The sequence below is a fragment of the Hibiscus syriacus genome, unplaced genomic scaffold (assembly GCF_006381635.1).
Source record: "Hibiscus syriacus cultivar Baekdansim isolate YM2019G1 unplaced genomic scaffold, ASM638163v2 tig00000799_pilon, whole genome shotgun sequence".
NCBI classification, from domain to species: Eukaryota; Viridiplantae; Streptophyta; class Magnoliopsida; order Malvales; family Malvaceae; genus Hibiscus; species Hibiscus syriacus.
The window spans coordinates 1-24,143 of NW_024061827.1; the positions used below are offsets into that span (position 1 = coordinate 1).

General features: G+C 32.6%; 2 pseudogenes; one reads left to right on the forward strand and one right to left on the reverse strand.

Annotated features, from left to right (window-relative positions):
* Positions 1–2,962: 2,962 nt before the first annotated feature.
* Positions 2,963–3,495, reverse strand: LOC120115561 (annotated as a pseudogene).
* A 7,712-nt stretch (positions 3,496–11,207) lies between these two features.
* Positions 11,208–12,786, forward strand: LOC120115580 (annotated as a pseudogene).
* Positions 12,787–24,143: the final 11,357 nt, after the last annotated feature.

Consider the following 24,143-nt stretch of genomic DNA (forward strand, 5'->3'; position numbering starts at 1 on the left):
GAATAGTGTATATATATGTGTGTGTGTTTTAAATGATTTTTAAATTAAGTAGTGATTAAGTAGTTTTACATAGTTTGTGAATTGTATTGCTTATTTGCTGCTTAAAATCGGTTGGTTGGTTGATAATTAAATATATTTTAAATATACTTTATTAATGAAATAGTTTAAATGCTGAAAATAAATGTTTTAGAATGAAACAAAATTTTAAGGGTTTATGTACAAAAAAATATTTGTATATTAATGTACATCTTTAACTCATATTTGAGATGTATACAGGTTAAGGGGTTATATACTACAAAAACAGAGTTGTTAGCATTGACTAGAAGAATAAATAAATAAAAATAAAGTGTAACAATAAATCGTGTCGTGGTGGTCCACTGCCTTAGAAGCTAATTTGATCTGATGAGTGTAATCGCAACAATAGTCAAATGCCCCTCAGGTTAACACGGTTCTCTAAAAACTCGCCACCCAAGTGATTGGAGTAGACAAAGGTGGTATTGCTCTTAACACAAACTATTTCGAAAAATGGAAAAGAACTTTGACGAATTTTTGTAGAAAGAGAGAAATGCTTTGAGAGCAGAGAAGAAATGTTTTCTACGATGATTTTAACGCTACAAAAGTTATATTTATAGGTGCATTCTCCAGACAAGAATGGAGAAAAAGGCATGGGTACGAAATTGATTTTTTTTATTGTAATATCATAGCATAAACATGTGCATAAATGGCTATAACAACTCAAAATTAAAAGGTGTTAGATATAAATTAGACGAAAAATAGTCTAGGTTCATAGTCAAAATACACTAGAGAAACCAGTTGTAATAGTTGTTAAATATAGCAATGAAATTCTAAAAAATCCATGCCAATTGAGAGAAAATATTCGTTTCACTTTGAAAAATATCAGTTTTCACACTTTGAAAATGTGTTTATAAATACAATATCAGAAATTCATTTCAGTTTTCTTGAAGATATTTTTCCTTAAAGAAATTCTTACAAATTTCTCCAAAGAGAGAGTATGCACAACCACGAGTTAAGCTAGCCAACGGCAACGGCATGCACATGCAAAAGAGTTGTCTAGTCGCATTTCAATATAAAGGGGAAAGGGTTTCCCTTTAAATACATTCCCAAAGGTGTATTCCTATGCAACGCGGGATAAAAGCCTTTTGGTTTCTATAACATTACTAACACTTGTCGAGTGGGTGATTCAGCTATGCAATACAAATGCTTGGATCCAATTAGTTTAAAAAAGACAACTAGAATTAGCCCATACCTGAAAGAGGGTGAGGGGGCAATCCATGTATATTATACAAGGATCAATATAAAATAATCCCATTTCATTTTACGACACAAACAGTTCAAGGCATCAACTCAACATTGGGAATTAACTAAAAACAATTAAGTTAATTATGAGTGCATGTTCAGGAAGTTCTTATTAGGTTCACTTATTACGAGTGCATAAGTTAGAACATGTGTTACCAATAAAATATTAGTTATCGTACTCTGAATCAAATTTATAATCAAAGTGCTAAATGCTGTGTTTGTTATAAAATCTGAAGTACATCTTAATAGTTTATTGAATTATGGTTGTTATATATGTCTCATTATAGGTTGGTTACGTCTTTGACTTTGATTATCTCATTGTGTTTGTAAAAGTTCATATAGTATGTTATGATGTTTTATAGTTGTAGATAAGTTTAGTTAGATTGTAATTGTATTGTAATTAAATTATGATTTACCATCTTCGTATGTAAAATTATGTTTTAATCGACTCTAGTGTCAGTGACATATGCTTCAATGTGTATTGTTCGTTAAAATTACATTAATATGTTTCTTTTATTCTTGATATGTTTTAAATTTTCGAACTATGATTTATTGGTATGGATGTATAATATATATTATGCATACATGCGTGAAGAAGGTTAAGATGTCATTATTAAAGTTGAATCGGCATGTGCATCTAACACAATAATGACCATTATAAGTGATTTAAGTGTATGTGCTTAAGTACGATATGATCTTTGATAGTTGTCGATGGTAGAAAATGTATGTTTAAATGAGACTTAGTAGGTTTAGCAAATGACTACCATAGAATAGGTTTAATCAATATGGGTCATTAATTATAAATATTATTATTTAATTAAGTAAGAATTTGTATGTAGTTTTCGATATGGGTATTAGTGAATATAAATCTTATCCCCCATTTTGGTGTCTCTTTTAATGCCCTCCAATAATATATTAACCATATGAATCATCTATTATTAAATATATTATAATGTGTAATGAATTACTGTTAAGTGACCGTTAACTTTAAAAAAACAATCTTCCACACTAAACACCAAATGAATCGTTCACCCTCTCTTAATTTCTTTTTCTATGTACTTCATCAAATGGATCCTTACTTTCATTCCAATGTCTTCTTCCCCATCTATCTCTATTCATGAGAATCTCAAGTATTCTTCAACCTCTATACTCTTGAATTCTACTCTGTAGCCTCATCAGATTTTAGCTATTGATATTTTTATTTAATGTCAAGGGGAGATGTTAAAAAAGTAAAAAAAAAAAGTAAAAGAATTTCATCATATTATTGAAATACAATTTGATAACTTTACAAGGGTAACTACTTACATATTTATACAATTCTAACTTGCTGAATAAACCATATTGTTAGTTACAAGAAAAACTGAACTATATTCTTTGGGGTGTTGACTAGCTGATATTTTATGGTACTGTTTGTATTCTTGAACTGTTGTTTTTTTTTATATTCTTTAGGTAATAAAAATCGAATTATCCAAAAAAAAAAAACTGAACTATAAACTTCTAACATGAGAAATAATCAAAGAACATAAACATGACCGTAAATTATTCATTTCAAAATTTAAGTTAGGAGTATATAATTTATGGAACAAAACCTGAAACTAAGTTCATGCTCGGAAAGCATTCGGCAAACTAAATACTCTTGTTTCCCCTAAAAGCCATCTCTACTCTTTCGATTGGCAGTGAACTGAGATAATGGAACGACTTCCGATTATAGAATGGAAAGTGATGTCGGAAGAGGCGAGTTCCGACAAACGGGAAAAGACCCGTTGAGTTTCAACCAAACAGATGCAAAAGACATGGAAATAATGTCTGCACTTGGGCATCATCCTCAGCATCTCCTCACACAAGCAAATCGAGCACGCTGTGTTTTGATTCTTTAATGAACTGAAACTTTGGGTACAAATTTATAATTGCTTACTCGAGATCGACCATGATGTTTTCATTGTCTTCATCTTCAACAACAAAAACAATTGTTGGGAGTATGATTCCATCGAAGTTGGCAACAATGGCGGTGGGCTTGAGAGAGAAAGCGCAAGGTGAAATGAAGGAGTGATAACAGATGTAAGAAGCATGGAGTATGGTGGAGAGTAGGACGAGGAAATCGACGACGGTGGCGATGGAGTAGCCCAGGCCTAAGTTGGTGAGATAGGTTGGGGAAGAAGAGGACATTGGAGTGAACATAAGGATCCATTTAATGAGAACAGAAATCCTCTGCCCCCTGCCTCCACTATGTGCCCCTCTATGCTTCACTAATAATAGTTTGACATGTGTGTTTTTTTACTTTTATATAAATTTGTAAAAAAAAAATCTTATTTTATTTCATCTTCCACAACCTCCAATTCTAAAGAAGTAGCAGTTCTGTCCATACCCAATTTCTTCTTTCTCGTTATGTAAAATATTCTGATTGCGAATTTTAGACTTAATGACCCATTCTACATTTGTTGTTGTTATTTGTGTTTTTATTCTTTGTCATTTGTTCATATCATGTAGTCCATAGCTTCTGTTGTTAATTAAATATCAGGATTTGGATCTGCTAGTTTTTATCCTTTTTAAATTTATTTTCAATGCATTGTAACAGGAGTGAAAGCAACGACCTTCACTATAGTAAACAAATGTGATATGTGATATGGTCTAGATTCTCTCAAACGCGAGTGTTCAAGAAGTTCCCGAAACAGGTTTCACTCTCCAAAGAGGAGAAATGGAGACCATTTTCGCATCGGTATCATGGGATGGTCGCTTTTGGGGTAGAAACCATTGCTCTCAAGATTCCATCGATAATTTTTCTTGCCTCATCTGAGAATGCGGCTCCGGGAAGGTAGAATGTTTAGGAAACGGTGTTGCTCCGTCGATAACGTTAACGATTGATTTTCCTTTGGACGGTGTTGAAGGTTGGAGAAGATGAAATAAAATACAAAAAATATTTATTTTTAGAAATTTATACAAGTGTTTTTATAAAAAAGTGATAAGGACACGTGACAATCTATTATTCGTGGGGTACAAAGAAGGACATATAGTATGGGTAGAGGATTTCTATTCATTTAATGAAGTACATAGAAACAGAAAAGGATGAAAGAGTGGGTGGATGCTGCATTTGGTGTTTAGCTGTGGAAGATTGTCTTTCAGAGTTGATGGTGAATTAACAGTAAATTTTTTAACCTTATAATATATTTAATGAATTAATAGATGATCCAGGTGTCAATATATTATTGGAGGGACATCTAAAGAGATACTAAAAAGGGCAAAAGATTTACATTCGAAATTAGTACTCAATTTGAAAAACAAAGGTTTAGTGTTAGTTTAGTTCTAGAAGATATATGTTATTTTTATTTTCTTAAAAACAGAAAACATTAAAGAAATTGTGTTTGATTGTAAAATTAAAAAAATGAATGAAAATATGAAAATATATAAAATATGTTTTCAATATTTTCACTAAAATTATTTTGGAAATTTCAAAAATAGAAAAGCACGAGATTTAAAATTTTAACTTAACTTGCACGTATTTGAATCCTTAGAACAATATTTTTTTGATTTAATAATATCTAAAACCCTCAAACTTTTTTCAAAATTCAATATAGTCCCTAAACTTTTTTACGCTAAATGTTGTCCTTAAATTGATTTTTTAATAATTTAGTTTTATAGTATTTTTATATTTAATATATTGAATATATTAATAATTATTTATTTTATATTTTAAAATTAAATAATGCCTTAATTTTAAAAAAAATAAGTCTTCAAACTTTATAAAAATCAATTAAGCCCACGAACTTAATAAAAAATCAATTAAATCTATCTACCACATCATCCATTGTGTACTGCCACAACAATATCATAAATGTTCACATCAATATTATAGATTATCATGTAAACTTTGTTAATTTTTATGTAAACGTTGTGATAGTTTGATTATGTTGGTCAAAGGATTAAATAGATTTTTCTTAGTTTAATGGTCACATTTAGAGCAAAACAAATCAAAGGATACACTAATTTTTTACAAAAATTTGAGGACCTCAAATATAACTAAATATTTTTGTGAATTTTTTATTAACATTATATTCTTATTCAAAATTAAAATAGTTTTTTGTGTTAGAAATTTCGTAATAACTTTATTGTTTTATATTGCATAACTCGCATGTTAAATTTATGTAATGAAATTTATAAAAAATTATATTTTAATTTAACTATTTAATAAATATTTATTTGTCTCCATTTTAAAATATTAGTTACCAAATATATTTTAACTATTTTTATTTTTGAATTCAAATTTTCATTTATGTAAATGAAACGTGTTTTATAATTCTCAAAAAAAAGAAAAAAAACTATGTTTTGAAAATTAAAGTAGAAAACAAAAATATAAAATATTTCTTAAAATCAAACGGACCTGTAATGCCCTAATTTCCAGATTATGAGTTACAGGTTGACTCGAGATAGTTTAGAAAACCCTAATTACCTTGTAGGAGAGCTTAGTCTTTTAGAGTGTGGATTGGGCTTGATTTGGGGGCCCAATTGGTGTCAAAAATGATATATTTAAAGTGAGGATGAAAGTTGAAGAACTAAAAGAGCAATTGTATCTTTGTTTGAAACAAAAGCTGGAAACTCGTTAATTTTGGGTGATCTCACACATCCTCCCTTTCTTACTAGACACTCAACTTTGTCTCTTTTACCTTCTTCTTCTTCACCATTTCCTTTCTCTTCAACAGTGATCAAAGGTGGAAGCTTTTAACTTTGTAAGCCTAAATAAAAAATTCCAAGATAAGAAATTAAACCTCAATATTCTAAACTTTCATTCAAGCCTCTAAACTCAAGTATTGGTGATGGTTCTATGAAATGAGTTTTAAAGGGTTTAAGAAACTAGGTGATTTCCAACCCGTTTTTAGTGTATTTAAGTTGTAAGAAGTGTCCTTAACTTCAATCCAAGCTCCTAGATGAGTCAGTAACTTATTTACTTGTTTTTTTATTAGTGAAAGAAGTTAAAGAGAGCTCCAAGACTATAGGGAAAGAGAAATTGACCATTGATTGATTTGAGGGCATTTTCAACAGCTAAGAGACTAAGGTAACACATTCACAACTCTTTCATACCATTTGTGACTCATTAGAATGCATTCTAGCTAGAGAGTAGAGTCATGAAGCATTATTGAGCATCCATGGTAGATTTTATGTTTTGTTGTTTTTAGTATGTTTTAAAGCCTTCTTTATGATCCTTATATCACACATAAGACTTTAAAAATGGTTGGGGGCCTCAATAGGGCATATTGGGTAACTTTGGGGGTCATTTTCATTCCCAAACAGATCATTTCTGAGTTTGGGTATAAGTACCGAAAGAACAATAGCGATATTGTTCTTGCAAAAAAAATGAGGGAATTTTAGTATAGTAGTATCGATACTCATTCATTGAGTATCGATATCGTAGGCTTGATTTTGAGACTTGCAGGAGGGGCATCAAGATCGATTTTTTAGTAGTCAATTTTGTATGAATACTCACGGAGAGTATCGATACTAAAGGTAGATTATTGATACTCCCAATAGGGATATCAATATCGAGGTATTTTTCAAAACATCGAAGTTAATTTTAGTATCGATACCCCAACTTGATAGTATCAATATTAGTCCAGCAGTATCGATACTACTCATCATTTGTCATCTTATTTTAACTCTATAGTATCGATACCATCGATCATTTTTTGACGAGAAGCCCAAGGGAATTAGAGGAAATGTTGAGGGACCCATGAACACTAATATGCTATTAAATAAGATTTCAAGTGAGAACAATAATTGGCGTGCGAATACATATAAAAACAATATCAACTAGGATGACGTAAAACTAGCCCTAATTGATGCTCGAAAAAACGGTCAGGTTACCCGAGTTACTATAGCATATGAAAATAGCTTCAAAGTATAGATCGTCAGGATATCCTTAGGTAGTGCACTAGGCACTTTGAGACTAGCTAGGGCGCGAAGCCCAAACACCCATGAGGGGTGGGTTAGTTGGGTGTTGTATCTGATGTAGAGATTTCGGATCTCACCCTAGGTAGACTAGAAGGGTGTGTCCCGATATGTATAACCCTTCGACCACATCATGATGTCTACCTTTGAATAGCGTGAAGTATACGAGTATAGTCACATTCCTTATTGTACTTAATAGCATGAACATTTAATGAACACTTTTAGTATGGTTTAGTTGTTAGTATGGAATTAGGCTAGTGAGCTCAACATTCGAAATTTGTTTGTGCGCAAGTCGATAGGAGGAGCATATTGCGCAGCTGACATTATAGATAGTCGGAGCAGCAGAGTACGTCTTGAGGCACTTCTTTAGAGGTCATGTATTATTCATAGACCTTCTTGTACTTGAGTCGTAACTTTATTTTATAATACTCAGTTGTATTATTTTGTATATACTTATTTTTGGGAACTCACAATGTAAAACTTATTTTAGTTATGTTGATTTACTTATTCTTGAAATGGTATTACTTTTACAGTTACAATAGTTTAAAAAAAAATTGGGTTAACCACTATGGTGGTCCCACGTGACATTCTAATCGAACGACTTTGTGTCGTATCGTATTAAGGTGTTACGGCCCCTAATTTTAGGATTATGGTCTGGTTTAAGAATGACCTACAAAAATGGATAAGATTGGTAATTTTAAGTCTTCTAATTGATTAATAATGCAAGTTAGTCCACGTATATGATAAGTAATTAATAAGAGTGAGATTAACAGTCAAAGTGGAAGCGATTAAGGAATAAAAGATAAATTTCTTATTGATCCCTCGACTTTTATAAATCTATGAAAAGGTACTTATAGAATACAATTTGACGTATGAGTTCAATGGTTTGATCCTTAAATGTAGATTTGACATACGTGGAGAACGAACTGCATTTTAAGATTTTAGTTAACGTTTGGCCTAAGCTTTATAATGAAGGTAAAATGAGTTTAGAAGCCGATAATAATTTAAAAATATATATATTATATAGTTTTGAAAATGATTTTTGAATATATATATATATATATATATTAGTTTTGAAAATAATTTTTGAAAAACATATATATTATATAGTTTTAATTTTTTTTTTGAAAACATATTTCATTTATTATATTAATATTAATTTTATTTTTTATTATTTTTTATTATTATTTATTTATTTATTTTTCCTTTTTTAGGGGTCCAATAATGAGGCTGGGTCTAATGAAACCCAACCGGGTAGTCTGACCCAGCAAACCCGGTGGGAGGCCCAAGCTTGCAGGAGGGTGAGCGTTTTCCAAACCCTAGGAGTATCAATGGGAGGCGGCGCGTGCATGTAGGCCACGCGCCAACGAGTTGGTCGAGATGTCGGCCCAACACTCGTGACTGAACCATCCCGGGATTTCCGACCCAACGACGACCTCAACAGAACATGAACAAATCTGGGTAACCCCGAGATCATCAGAACTCAAATGACCCTTTCGAAGGCTATACAAGGGAGTCTCACCGAAGCACAAGAAAATCACGAAACAACACAACATAATTGGGATGCAACCAAGCATCAATCGAACCAAAAAATAAACAGCATACAAATCGAACCAAAAAAACAATCCCAAATACTAACAAAGACAGAAAAAGCCGAGCTTTTCTCACTAAACCGAACGAGGGTCGTGAAGGAATGACATCGAAGGAAAAGCGCCAGAAAACGAAACGTTTTTCTCAAAAAAGGTAAAAAACCGAACAATTTTCTTTAGATCTACGACGTTTGAGGTATGAGTTGGGAAATCGGGGCTCGGGGTTAGCTTTAGGACGTTGGGGAGAACATTTGGGTGTGTTTTGAATTTTTTCAGCCGTAGGGTGGCCATCGGACGATGGTCGACCACTTGATGGAGGTTGGGTGAGAGAGTTTCTAAGAGGATGGGTTGTTTTTTTTTTTAAAAATGAGGTTGAAATGTTATTTTTTATGGTTTTGGGGTATATATATGTGAGGGACTGAGTGCAAATATCAAATAGTTAAATTATTTTCGTAGTCCCTTAAGTTTTGATGTGTAATTCGTTTTGTTTATCTATTGCAATTTTGTCTCTGAATTTTTAATTTATTCAATTTAATCCATGTTTATATTTCTTATATTTTGCAAATTGGTCCCCCTAACTTTCTATTTTTCTCTTGCAACCCATTTTTAGCATCAATTTGGTCTTTAAATTTTAATTTGTTCCTATTTGATCCTTTAATTTTTTATTTTTTCCTTTCGGAATAAATTTTTTCCTAAATTTTTTTATTATTTTTTCCCTTGAAATTTAACAATTTTCTATTCTTTTTATTATTTATTTAATATTTTATTTATTTCATTGAAAAGTTATTTTCTTCATGGTTGTTCATTTTTTTTCTTTAAACTTGGTTTTTAAAAAAACTTTCTTTATTTTTTTATTTTTTATTTCATATTTTTTTATTTTTATTTTTGCATTCTAACTTTTTGTTTGATCTTTTTAAGAGGAATTCTAACCAATCAAAGGTAAGTAATTTGAATCGAGTTTTTTTTTTCAAATTTTAATTTTTCGCAATTAAAACAACCAACAAATTAAATGGTATCGAAAGGGTAGTTCAAGGGTGCTAATCTTTCCTTGACTGTAACCGACCCCGAATCCGACATATTTTTGGTAAAACGCAGATCAAGTAAGATGATGTCCGATCAATCTAAATATTTTTAAAATGATCGGTGGTGACTCTAACCTATTTATTCAAGTCGAAGCTCAATTCTAAGCCCATCCGAAAGAAGCATGCGACTATTATTATTATTCTTGAAGGATACTTCCATTTAAATCTTAAGAAAACAGGGATAATAACAACATGGTGAAACGTAGCACAGCAAGGTTGTTACAAAAAATAAAGCACAACTTTTTCTACCAAGGTTCTGCATTACTTGTTTCAGTTCTGCAAGGACAATGTCTTGCGGATATGCTAATAGTTTCATGATGATCAATCATTTTTATGCGACATTCTTAATAATAATATTTAAATTTATAACCTTTTAAAAAAATATTAAAATATCAACTGAATTTAAATTAAAATTCATGTAGAGTTCAATCAAAATAAATAGAAAAGAAGCGCCTTATTTTAATTTTCTGAATTGCCAAAAGTAGAATTTCAATTTCCAAATACATCTTTTTAGTCAAAGTCTTTTGTTTTTTTTACACAATAACAATTTATTTAATCGATGAGAAAATATCAAAATGTATTAGTAATTTATTTTTGTATAACCAATTAAAATATATTTAAATTAAATTATGTTTAAATAGTTTTAGAATTCAAAACTAGATTAAGTTTAAAGATAATCTGGTTGTTAGCCCAAACATACTTTATAATCATCAACTCTAATAACAATTATTCAAATATATATTTTACATATTTGTAGTAGTGATTGCTTGTAATTTTAAAATTTGTATCTAAACATTTTTTTATTTATTTTGAAATTCCGAACGATTAAAATATATTAACTCAATTTAAAATGTTAATAAAAAAACTTAAAAAGTGTTAATACACTTTAGTTACTCCATTAATTAAAAAAACATAGTTATTTCTTGTAATAACCATTAATAGCTTTGAGTGTGGGGCAAAACATAATCAAGGTCAGGTGAGATTAGCTTAGGCTGACAGCAAAAACTGGCACGTTAAGTGTGCTGCATTTTATGGGCAAAGTAACCGAAGCCGCGGCCAGTATAGGAATCGAACCAGAAACGACTTTCCTCTGTACTGCGCCATTGTTGTGTGCCTTCACGTTAAAGCATACAATGAGATGAAATCCTCAAATTACCCTTTAAATCGTATAACTGCTGCCAACTAACATTTATCAACTCTCGTCAGAAACGCTTCTCTACGATCTTCCTAATCCTAATCCTAATCCTAATCCTAATCCTAATCCTAATTCATACCTGCCATAGCTCTTAACTTTAATCACCATTATTTTGCAGGTCCAGTTTCTCCTTTACGGGTGAACCCAAAAAAAACCATATATTGATGCGTTGAAATAGAGCAGAGATGATAAAGAAGCCACAAAAGATCAGCATGTTTATAAAGAAGTGGTTGGAGCTTGATTGGCGTCTTCTCCTCTTAGTCATCGTTCCCCTTTCGTTTTTCTTTCTTCTTTTTTCATTATCATCTACACATATAGCCTCTGTTGTCCCGCGTCATTCTTTTATCTTCGGCAAGAACTCATCGGATGTTAAAAGTTTGCGTCCCCATCTGGCCGGCGGTGACCCGTGGAAGATCGCGGTGTGTTTTGGTTGGTGGAGCCAGGCGGTTCGAGCTGACGGGACCCTCCATTGTGGAGAAGGTTCTTAAACGGTATCACAATGCAGACCTTTTTTTGCACTGTCCCATGGACAAGAATGCCTTCAAGTTATCGCTTCTGAAAACCGCCCCACGGCTCGCCACTGTTCGGATATTTGAGCAGAAACCAGTGCCGGAGACGGAGGAGCAAGTTCGCGTCCTCACGGCGGCCAACTCCCCTAATGGCATCCAGGTGAAAACTGTTTACTTTATCTACCCAATCCTTTGGAAGGTTTCATGTATATATCTTTTAACAATAGTTTTATATAACTGTATATGGATTTCATTTGAGCACTGATCCCTATCTGTCTTTGTTTATGAGACTTTTCTAATATTCTAAGAATATGTAATCTAAAATTTACGTTTCTCGTATGTAGGGTCTCCTACAGTATTTTAATTTGGTGGAGGGATGCATCACGATGATCGAATCACACCAAAAACAACACAACTTCACCTATGACTGGATCGTTCGCACCAGAGTAGACGGTTACTGGAGTGCACCGTTATATCCCAAAATTTTCGTGGCAGGTCGATACACCGTCCCTTCTGGCTCCGTCTACGGTGGGCCTCAATGATCGCCTCGGTATCGGCGATTACTACACCTCCAAAGTTGCTCTCTCCCGACTTTCTCTCGTCCCCGAAATCGACAAGGCAGGGTATAGGCAACTGAACTCGGAATCTGCGTTCAAAGCCCAACTCACCTCCCTAAACATATCGTATATCGAGAATAGATTGCCGTTCTGCGTCGTGACGGATCGAACGTACGAGTTCCCGCCTGCCCATTTGGGTGTGCCGGTGGCGTCGATGTCGAGTATGGGTTCACTGAGTGGGGCCAAATGCAGGCCGTGCACTCCTGTTTGTAAAGACGGATGCGTGGCCGACGTAATGTCGTCGCTTGACAAGAGATGGAGCTGGACCGACTGGAGTAACGGGACTTTCGAGCTATGCAATGCTGAAGGCGGGTGGGAGAAGGGATGGGAGAAGATTTTCGATAGAGTTGCAGGTGAAAAACTCGGTCAGGAGAGGAGACGAGTTAATGGTTTGAAGTTGGAGGAATGTGTTGGTGATTTTAGAGAAATGATGAAAAGGGCTGCCAAGTGGGAGGCACCAGCGCCGGAGGAGATTTGTGGATTGGGGTTGGGAATGGGGGACGACGCAAAATTGAATCTTTAAAATCTAAACTTTTTTAGCTAGGGAGTATCTGATTTCGGAATTGTAAATTCTTTTTTTTTAATAATTTTAATAAAACTACAATTTTATTTTAATACTTAACATCCACAGTGAAGGTCCTTCAATTACATCCTCCAAAACTAGCTATTTTCAACATTGTGTAGAAAAGTCGCTTTAGATGTTTTCTCAAGGCAATCGTCTTAATTTTTCATAGTTTTTCAACTAACCTCTATCCACTATACCATGATAATCGATTTGCTTTAAATAATAAATTAAGGTGGCAAAAAGAGAAGGGGCGTTAGTAGACGCAACGCAAATAAGTTTGATTTCATGTCAAAATTGGAGTGACAATGAAGTAGGAACGGTAGTTGAAAACCAACCGGTCAGTAAGTAACAAAGGTTGCAAGTTAGGGACTGGCAGTTCCCGAAACCAAACTATGGTGATGTCTCACTAAGACCTTCCGCATGGGCCACCAATGCCTGAAGTATTTGTCGATATTTGGTAGTTCACTTGTCGTTTCTTTTTCCCACACCACTCCTTCTGTCTTTCTTCAAATTAATATTTCCTTTTTTCCCGATTATCTTATTTTTATTGTTGGGATTCATACCATATGCAAACCAACTTCCTTACCCCCTACCTAAATGAACATAGAATATAAATAAACCAACAAAGATAAATAAAGAAACATAAATAAATTAACTTTTTTATTTATCTTATATTTGTAAATTAATTAAACGAACATAGAATGTCACTTTATTACAATGAAACTAAAAAATAACTTGAATAAAAAATAATTAGATTATTACAATATAATAAAAATAATAGTTAAAATATTAAATGTATAATTTACCTTAAAATTAAATAAATCTGATTATATAGTCCCAAGCATCACCATTGCTTACGTTTCCGAGCAGCAGTTCCATTCTTTCTTCTTTTTATTGGAAAATGGACTATTCGTTTGGATTGGGTCTTTCTCGGCTGGTTATCTGTCAGTGGGTTCCTCATCTTGGTCTTTCGAACTTAGTCATGCATATTCGGTGACATTAGGGTAAACAAAATTTCATTCAATTTGAAAATTTTATTTTTTTTATTCAGTTTAATTCGAAAAAAATTATTTAAATTGACTTTAAATGGTAATTTTACAAACTCGAATAAATTTTAAGTTCGAATCAAGTTGTAAAATAAGATTCGAATAATTTAAAATTTTTAAGTTTGTATCAAGTCACTTGAATTTGTATGATATATGTATATCACATATAAAAATATGAAAAAAATATATATATACTATATATGGTCATAAAAACTATTAAGATTGTAATAAAGTAATATCATAATATTATAAATATTTACAATGAAATTTAAACAAAAACTAAAACATTCGACTCGAAAAAATTTCAAATCAACTTCAAGTTGTAAAATAAAAATTAAACTTAAATAACTCAAATTTGTTGCCTCGACTTGATTGAACATATAATTATTGGTATCCGATCTATTGATCGACTAATCCAAATCGAGTGTTACAGTCTTGCAGAAGCTCATTACTGGGGCGACCCTCCCATCCTAATTTTCTCAATATACTAATGTCAAGATTCAAACCCTTGAATTTGTTTAAAAATTTTAATGTTTCATCCCACTAAACGAATTAGTTGTTAATTATTTTATTATATTATTAATACTAACATCTTACGGTCAATTTAAAATATATATATATATATATATATATATATATATATTTTACAAGGGTGAATTCACGAGATAATGTTCTCGAATTTTTTTTTTCACGATATGGTGCACATCCCAGATTAATTGTTGGAATGGGGTGAATTCAACAGTGATCGCCATAGGACGCCATGCAATCCAGGCGATCTTGTAGGACGCCATGCAATCCAGGTGACATACGGGGTGACATACGAGGGTGACATACGAGCCATACGAGCCAATGGGGAGAGGTCGCCATGCAGTCTTATACGAGGAATAGAGAGGTCGCCATGCAGCCTAGGCGACCTTGTAGGTCGCCATGTAGTCCCGGCGACCTTGTAGGTCGCCATGTAGTCCCGGCGCCATTCCCATCATCCATGCACATGCAGCCACATAGATTCCTTCACGTGCTCCCCGCTGCATGCCTACAGCTCCCAATGCATGCATGTGAACCATTTGAGCCAATGCATGCATGTGAACCATTTGAGCCGTGAATTATTGGTACAATAATTGAACCATTGCTGCGTGAAATCAGCTGATGCTATCATAGCTGCAATTGTACAATTATTGGTGAAATAATTGAGGCAGCCGGTTATAAAAGAAAGAAAGAAGGGAGAAGATTGCAGAAGAAAGGGAGAAGAGATTGCAGCCGAGAAAGAAAAAAGGGAGAAAGGAAAGAAAGAAAGGAGAAAGAAAGTAAGAAGAAGAAAGGGATATAAGGTAAATTTTTTTATTTTAAATTAGTTTATTATTATAAATGTTTAATTTGTTAGTTTAGGGTTAGGGTAAAACAAAAGCAGTTAATTAGTTTGTTAGTTTAGGGTTATATGATTGTTAGTTTAAGTTATAGTATACATAAATTAAAAATTATTTAATTAGTATATGTTTGATAGTTATATAGTTAAAAAATAATTAATTAGTTTGTTTTGTTATAGTTAGTTATATAAAAAATTATTTAATTAGTTTGTGTTAGTTAAATAGTTAAGTTATTTGTTTGTTGAATTTATATATATAAAAATTAGTTAGTAAGTTTATTAGTAGTATATTATAATGAAAAATAGTTTATTAGTTAGTTTTAGTTATATAAAAGAATATTTTATTAGTTGTTTAAGGGTTTAGCGTTTACGTTTAACTTATATTTTAAAAAGTTTAGTTTGTTAGTTTATTAGTTTATTATATTATAAGTTATTATATTAAAGTTTAGTGTTGTAAATTAGTTAGTTATATTAGATTATATTAAATGATTTTTTAAATATTGTTGTTTAATTTTTTTTACAGATTCATTCCAATGGCTGACCAAATTCCACTGTTGAGGCTTGACAATGAACATATTTCAAGTCATTTGGGAATAATGGTGAATAAAATATTTGTTTAATGAATTATAATTAATAAATATTTGAATATTATTTTATGATTGTGATAATTTTTTTGAAATATTTAATTGTAGGAGGACGAGCAGCGAGTCCTTCGTCTTCGACTACATAAAGTGCCCAAGCCACACCCACTAATAGAAGAAAATTTGCAAGAGGCTGGATTTTGGTATATAACATTTGTGCGAGATTACAAGTTGGTCCCAGGTTTGATCAGTGCGTTGATTGAACGTTGGAGACCAGAAACGCACACGTTTCATTTGCCGTGTGCGAATGCACGATAACTTTGGAGGATGTGGCAATGCAACTCGGGGTCCAAACTAATGGGATGCCGGTGGTAATGTCACATGAGTTTAATAAGGTGGAACAACTTTGCAACTTGTTTCTTGGGAAAGCGCCCGTACACCAGAGTGTAAAGGGTGGCGGGTGAGGTTGTCATGGTTGAAGAATGAATTTCAACTTCAATCAAATAGTACGGAGCACGAAATTATATATGCAACACGAGCATATATATTACAATTGATTGGGGGAATTTTGATGCCTGATAAATCCGGTAGTTATGTTCACACTCAGTATCTTCTTTTTTTAACAAATTTTGAGAATTGTAGGCAATATAGCTGGGGTTCGGCGATATTGGCGTTCTTGTATCGTGAGATGTGCAAGGCGTCATTAGTCGTGAATGATAATAATACAGTAGAAATCGGTGGATGTCTGTTGCTGCTACAATCATGGGCTTGGCATAGACTTCCGTTTTTGACACCGATTAGTCGGACTGCGGTTGACTTTCCACTTGCCGGAAGGTAATATGAATCCTCTATTTAATATAAATATTAATTAAAAAATATTTATTTTGATTAAAATTATTGAACAAAATGTCTCTATTTTGTTTTGATTGATATACAGATGGAGGCATAAAATTGAAGGCACAGGGTTGGTGCACAACAACATTAAAGAGTTCAGGTTGAAGATCGACATTAAGGCCAAAAAGGAGATCATAATTTGTATTTTTTAATTATTATTTAAATTAACTATATTATTGATTTAAATAATTTTATTGTTTTTGTAATTTTACAGTTTAATTGGAGACCATACATGAATGAAGAATTATTTGCGTTGATATCGCACGATATTTTAGATGGGTTTCAATATTGGTGTGCTGTTACACCATTGATCAATTTTGCTTTTGTTGAGATCCAATTTGGGGATAGAGTACTGAGGCAATTCCACTTCCACCAACCTATTCCGCGGAGTCCATGGGATCATGACCTCCTCCAAAACTTAGATGGTCGTCGTCCAGTGAATTGGGTTGAGACGCATGACGACCTGCACAGATTTGATGGTCGTCGTAAAGAAAGCGTTAATTGGGTTGAGAAGCATGCAACCTACATTAATGCTTGGAACAATAGGGCTTCATTCATGCCAAATCTTGACGCCATTCAAGACGACGACTTTAATTTTGAGACTTCGGCTTACCTTGCTTTTTTTGGATAATGGAAAGCCGTTCCTCACAACAATAGTAGAGAGGCGACAAATTTTGAGGTTTAAGAAAAGATTTGGTAAAACTGAATACTCTCTACCGAGTGGGAGTGGGAGTTCATCTCTACAAACTGAAGCGGAAATGACCCATGTGGATAATAGCGCACCACAATCGTTGCATCACGCAGTTGATGATTCTACTGGCCCGGCATACATACCAGAGTTTGTGCAGCCTGAGGCACCCATCTATTCTCCTACGTTTTCGTCGACGTATGACTTTGAACACATGACAGTTCAAATACCCCCAATGAATGAGGGGGATGGGTACAATACTCCTGAGCCACAACGGCCACAACGTATCAGACGTCCGCCCCGACATTATCATTCAACAACACCCCGACATCGACAACAATTGTAAACTCGTTTGCTATTTATTACAAATTATTTATTGAAATTAGACTACTTTTTTTAACCTTAACAATGATTTTTAGTATCAAATCATTACTAGTATCAAATAATTAAATATTTAGTAAATCAACTATTTTAAATCATTAGTATCAAATAATTAAATATTAACATAAATCCTTATTAATAATAATTAGTAAATCATTAGTATCAAATCATTAAATATTTAAAAATCATTAATAAATTCGACTATGTATAAATTTAAACTCAGTAATCCACACTTGTACACTCATTTGTTAGTATTCTATAATTATTAGTAATAATTATTAAATCATTAGTATTAAATCATTATTATAAATAATTACTAAATAATAACTAAATAATTATTATAAATCATTATTATAATGATTATTATCAAATCATTACTAAATCATCAAATCATTAAATTTAAATCATTATTAAATCATTTTTATAATGATTATTGCTAAATCATTATTATAATGATTATTATCAAATCATTACTATAATGATTATTATCAAATCATTACTAAATCATCAAATCATTAAATATTTAAATCATTATTAAATCATTTTTATAATGATTATTACTAAATCATTATTATAATGATTATTATCAAATCATTACTATAATGATTATTATCAAATCATTACTAAATCATCAAATCATTAAATATTTAAATCATTATTAAATCATTTTTAATGATTATTACTAAATCATTATTATAATGATTATTATCAAATCATTACTATAATGATTATTATCAAATCATTACTAAATCATCAAATCATTAAATATTTAATCATTATAAATCATTTTTATAATGATTATTACTAAATCATTATTATAATGATTATTATCAAATCATTACTATAATGATTATTATCAAATCATTACTAAATCATTAAATCATTAAATATTTAAATCATTATTAAATCATTTTTATAATGATTATTACTAAATCATTATTATAATGATTATTATCAAATCATTACTATAATGATTATTATCAAATCATTACTAAATCATCAAATCATTAAATATTTAAATCATTATTAAATCATTTTATAATGATTATTACTAAATCATTATTATAATGATTATTATCAAATCATTACTATAATGATTATTATCAAATCATTACTAAATCATCAAATCATTAAATATTTAAATCATTATTAAATCATTTTTATAATGATTAATAAATACATAGAAATATATATATGATTACTAATGATGAGGCCTATATCTTGGTAAATTAGGACAATTGTTTTTTGAATGGCCTTCACCCCCTACATAATCCGCATCTCTTTGCTTGACCTCTCTCTATAGCATGAAATCCATACTGGTATGAATTCGAGTGGACTCAGGTCGACCCTTTGGACTTCTGCGAAGCATTGGATTTGGTAGCCATTCATCATGATCCTTTTTGGGCCAATATGATTCATTCGGGATCTGTCTGAACACATAGCTGTAGACATTTAATATCCTACGTAGGTGGAAGCATTCATCAACATAAGTGTATGCGCTTACACCAGCATACATACATGCAGCGACTGCATGAGCACATGGATATTTCCATGCCTGAAAACGACCACAATCACACCATTTGTGTCGTAAATCAACTCTAAATGTTTGGTCTTCTCCTCCGACGTTACGACGTATGCACGATACGACAAAAGTATGACCAACTCGGTCGAAATTATGAACAACCATTGATGTTGCCAATCGCTCATTTGCTTCCATTGATTCCACCACTGTAGGAGCCCAAGTTTTACCTCTATTTATGAGACTCTCAATTTCCTTGCCTTTGTCCGACCAAACTTTACCCAGTCTAAAGTACGTCTCTTCACCACACTCGCTATTGGGAGATGGCGTGTACCTTTTAGTACCGAATTAATGGCCTCAACAAGGTTTGTGGTCATATGTCCGTATCTCCGACCTTCATCGTATGCTTGCGACCATTTTTCCGCGGTATTTTTGAAGCCCACTTCCAAACACGCTGATCATCGTAAAATACCTTCAAATTCTCCAATCTCTTGTCAAAATTTGGTCGACGTAGTTCGTATCCTGTTCCATAATATATTGTGTTAAACCGCAATTAAAAAAACCACGTAAAAAATACACAAATATTGAAAATAAAACTTACTCATGCTGACTATCTCGCTACGAATATGTGCGTTATGAAACTGGTCGATACTATTCTTGCCAATATGACGGATACAAAATGTCGGATATGCATACGGAGGTATCCAACGACTTCCTGGTCGTTCAATTGCCGCCAAAATACCTGTTCCTCTATCGGATATCAAGCAAACTCCATCTTCACGAACGACATATTGACGTAGATTGGTCAGAAAGAAATCCCAAGCCTCTGTTGTCTCTCCCTCAACAATGGCGAATGCAATTGGGAAGATATTTCGCTCACCATCTTGAGCAACTGCCATCAAAAGTACATGCCTATATTAACCATACAACCACGTGCCATCTACTTGGATCATACATTTTCAAAATGGAAATCCTTCAATACATGCCTTGAATGCCCAAAATAGTCTATGAAATATTTTCTTCCCTGGCAGAAGTTGACCTTCTTCGTCATATGCGGGCATGGTTTGAGACTTCACTATAGTTCCTGGGATAAATCGCTTCATTGCTTGTAGCAAATGTGGTAGCTCATTGTACGATGTATCCCAATCTCCATACGTCAACTTCATTGCCTTCATTTTCGCATTCCACACCTTGCCATATTTTACTTGATATCCAAATTGGCTTCGAATAGATGCAGCTAACACTGAACAAGATATCCTTGGATCCTTTTCAACCATCGCCTTCACGTATTCACATATTACATCGGAGTCCAATAGTCGGTGGTCTTGTTCGATGGAGTTTCGCAAACATGTGTGCGAACCATTGTACCTCGTGATGACCCAAACATCGTGCCTTTGATTTTTCGACACTCTGATCTTCCACTTGCACTCTGGGCCATATTTACACACTTTGTGTATAGGGTTTTCTGGTTGGACTCTGCAACATGGACATCACATGGCATTTGATGCAGTACTCTTTAATCGCCAGCGTAGCTTCATTTTTTCCTCTGAATTGCACCCCAACTGAAAATTCACCAGAATTATCGAATGATTCAGTCATTTGGTACGGAGGTAAATGTGGCATGTCTGGGAATTCAGTGCCCTCATTGCATCATAATCTATCTCGTACATGTGAGGAGTAGCTTCATACGGTGTCGGAACTTCATCAATTGCACCTCCACCAAAAATTTTCGTCGCCGCCCAAAACGGTTCTTCAGTTTCTTCATCTTCGCTTGAATCATCATGATTTCTTCCCCATCGATTTTCAGCGTCAATATCAACAACCAATTCCGGTATGTTTCTCGTCTCATACTCTGCTGCTGTAGATGTCCCCGCTTCATACGGTGTCGGAACTTCATCAATTGCCTCCACCAAAAATATTTTCGTCGCCGCCCAAACGGGTTCTTCAGTTCTTCATCTTCGCTTGAATCATCATGAATTTCTCCCCATCGATTTTCAGCGTCAATATCAACCAATTCCGGTATGTTTCTCGTCTCATACTCTGCTGCTGTAGATGTCCCCCCGACTTCATTTACACTTTCCAATAGTGCCATAAAACTGTTCGGGAACCTGTATGTCGGCTCCTCAAACTGACTATATAAAGCCATTTCAGATGGATTTTGAGCCACACCTCTTGATGACCCAGGAACATCACATATGTTACGCACATCAACAAATAATTCAATAACTGCTATATTGGTTGACTCATGTAATCCAACCATGGTTCCAATATCATCATCTTCTTCAAGTGGAACTGCAGCATATCTGACTGGGTTAGAGCATATCATAAACCTATACCTCAAACCATCAACTGCAGCTCGAATTTTTCTTTCTATCTTATGCTCATTTCTATAATGTGATGTCTTTTTGAACATCATATTTATTGGTTTTTCAGACTGAAAAACTACTCCGACCTCATTTTCCATAATCTGTCCATTATAATGGACAATCGTGAAAAAGTTGTTGCTCATTTTCTCTACAAATAAAAAAATAATTAATTTAGATTAAAAATTAGATAAGATAATTTCATAAATTATTAAATATAATATAATATACTATTATATTAATGATCAAATAAAATTTATTATTTAACTTGATTGATTGCTTACTAATAAACCTAATAATGATTTGATAATTACTATTAATCTAATGATTTGATATTTAATGATTTAATAATAATATGATTTAGTCATAATCACTAATATTATATTATAAATATTTAATGATTTAGATTAATACTAATCATTTAGTAATTATTACTAATAATAATGATTAGTTTGATAATATTTTTTACTTTTTAAAAATCAAACAAATTTGTTAGGCAAAACTGTCGAGATAATGTTCTCGAAATAATTATTTCGTGAGATAATGCGTTGTCCGGATTATTTCATTCAATTAATTTTTACTTCTTACTAATATACACATACAATGTAAATTAAACAAAATATTTTTAAAACAACACTAATATTTTTAAACACAATATTTTTTAAAACGGAAATTATCTCGCACAAATTAGTTTATAATCTAATATAAACTTACTAACTAACTAATTTACACATACACAACAACAAAAATGGACAACAAAAAATAATAAATTACTCACGTCTTTATGCCTTCTTCCTTTACTTTCTTTTCCTGCCTTGTTTCTTTCTTCGAATCAATCTGTACGTGGGCAAATTGTGAAATAATGTCCTGTATGTGTAAACAAAATATTTATTTAAACAACAATACTCCCACAAATTAATTTTATATCTAATATATTATAATATACCTTAAACTAATAAACTATTTCTTTATTATAATATAACTTAGTTAAAATAACAAACTAATTAAGCACTAATTAATTTTTTTATAATAACTTCAACTTCAACGAACAACCTAATATACGTTAAAGACACTAACAAATTAATTAATATTTTTTATATTTAATAACTTAAACTAGAAACTAATTAACTAATTTTTTTATATAATATATAACTTAAACTAATAACTATATAATATAACTTAAACTAACAAACTAATAATTTATACTAACAAACTAATTAACTAGATTTTAGTTTTACCCTAAACCCGAAACTAACAACTAATAATTTCATATAATAAACTAAATTAAACAATAAAAAAATTACCTCACGAACTATGTTTGAGCCTTTATCTTCTTTTCTTCTTCTTCCTTTTCTTTCTCTCGGCAAAGTTTATATGTGCTAGTTCTGCTTGTGCTTCTACCCTAAACCCCATATCCTTTATATAAAGCAACTGAGCGTTGGACAGAGTCATAAAATTTGATTGTTGAAGCAAATAATATTAGCATTGCATCGTCTAACTATTGAGCATTGAAAGGCTGACAGCTAAATTAACGCTGCAATAACGCAACTATAGATGCAACACATACAGCTACGGGTGCAGGAATCTCTCAGCTATGATGCAACGCATGCATGCAGCTACAGCAGCTACAGGAATCTCCCAGACCTTGGTCGCCGAGACTCCATGGCGACCTACCTACCACGCCGCCGTGACCTACACCGTTCGACGTGCATGGCCATGCATAGTTCCCACGTCCCATGCACAGCATGCATCCCCTCCCCCATGCATTCCCACGTCCCATGTTGATTGCATGGCGACCTATTCCTTTGCAAAATACACACAGGTCGGTCGCTCCCCTCCCCCATGCATTCCCACGTCCCATGTTGATTGCATGGCGACCTATTCCTTTGCAAAATACACACAGGTCGGTCGCTCGGATGCCATGGCGACCTCCAAGGTCGCCCGGATACCATGGCGACCTCCAAGGCCACTGTAGAATTCACCCCATTCCAGCAATTAATCTGGGATGTGCACCATATCGTGAAAAAAAAAATTCGAGAACATTATCTCGTGAATTCACCCATACAACTTTTTTTTACAAACACTATTTACCAATTAATAAAGAAAATGAAGTTATCATTGGCATGTCAATGATGGCATATCATCAATCACATGGCTTGTGAGTTTTGGAAATTGGACCTTAACAATTTACTTTTATGTAATGTCACGTGGTTGCTAGCTGTTGAATTTTGATCATTCTGAGATAAAATGTTAAAGATGAAGGCTAATTTAAAAATACATGTCTTAAACCCTAATTAATGAAAAGATAATTTTAAATTATATATTAAATCTAGTTCCGTTATTTATTTAGTTGCTTTAGTCTTAACTTCTGTTATAAAATCTCGTTAAGGGACACGTATTATAATTTTATAATTTTATAATTTTATAATTTTAAATTTTTTATTTTTTTTAAATAAAAATATTATTATTTTTTAAAAAACCCTAAACTTTTCTTTTC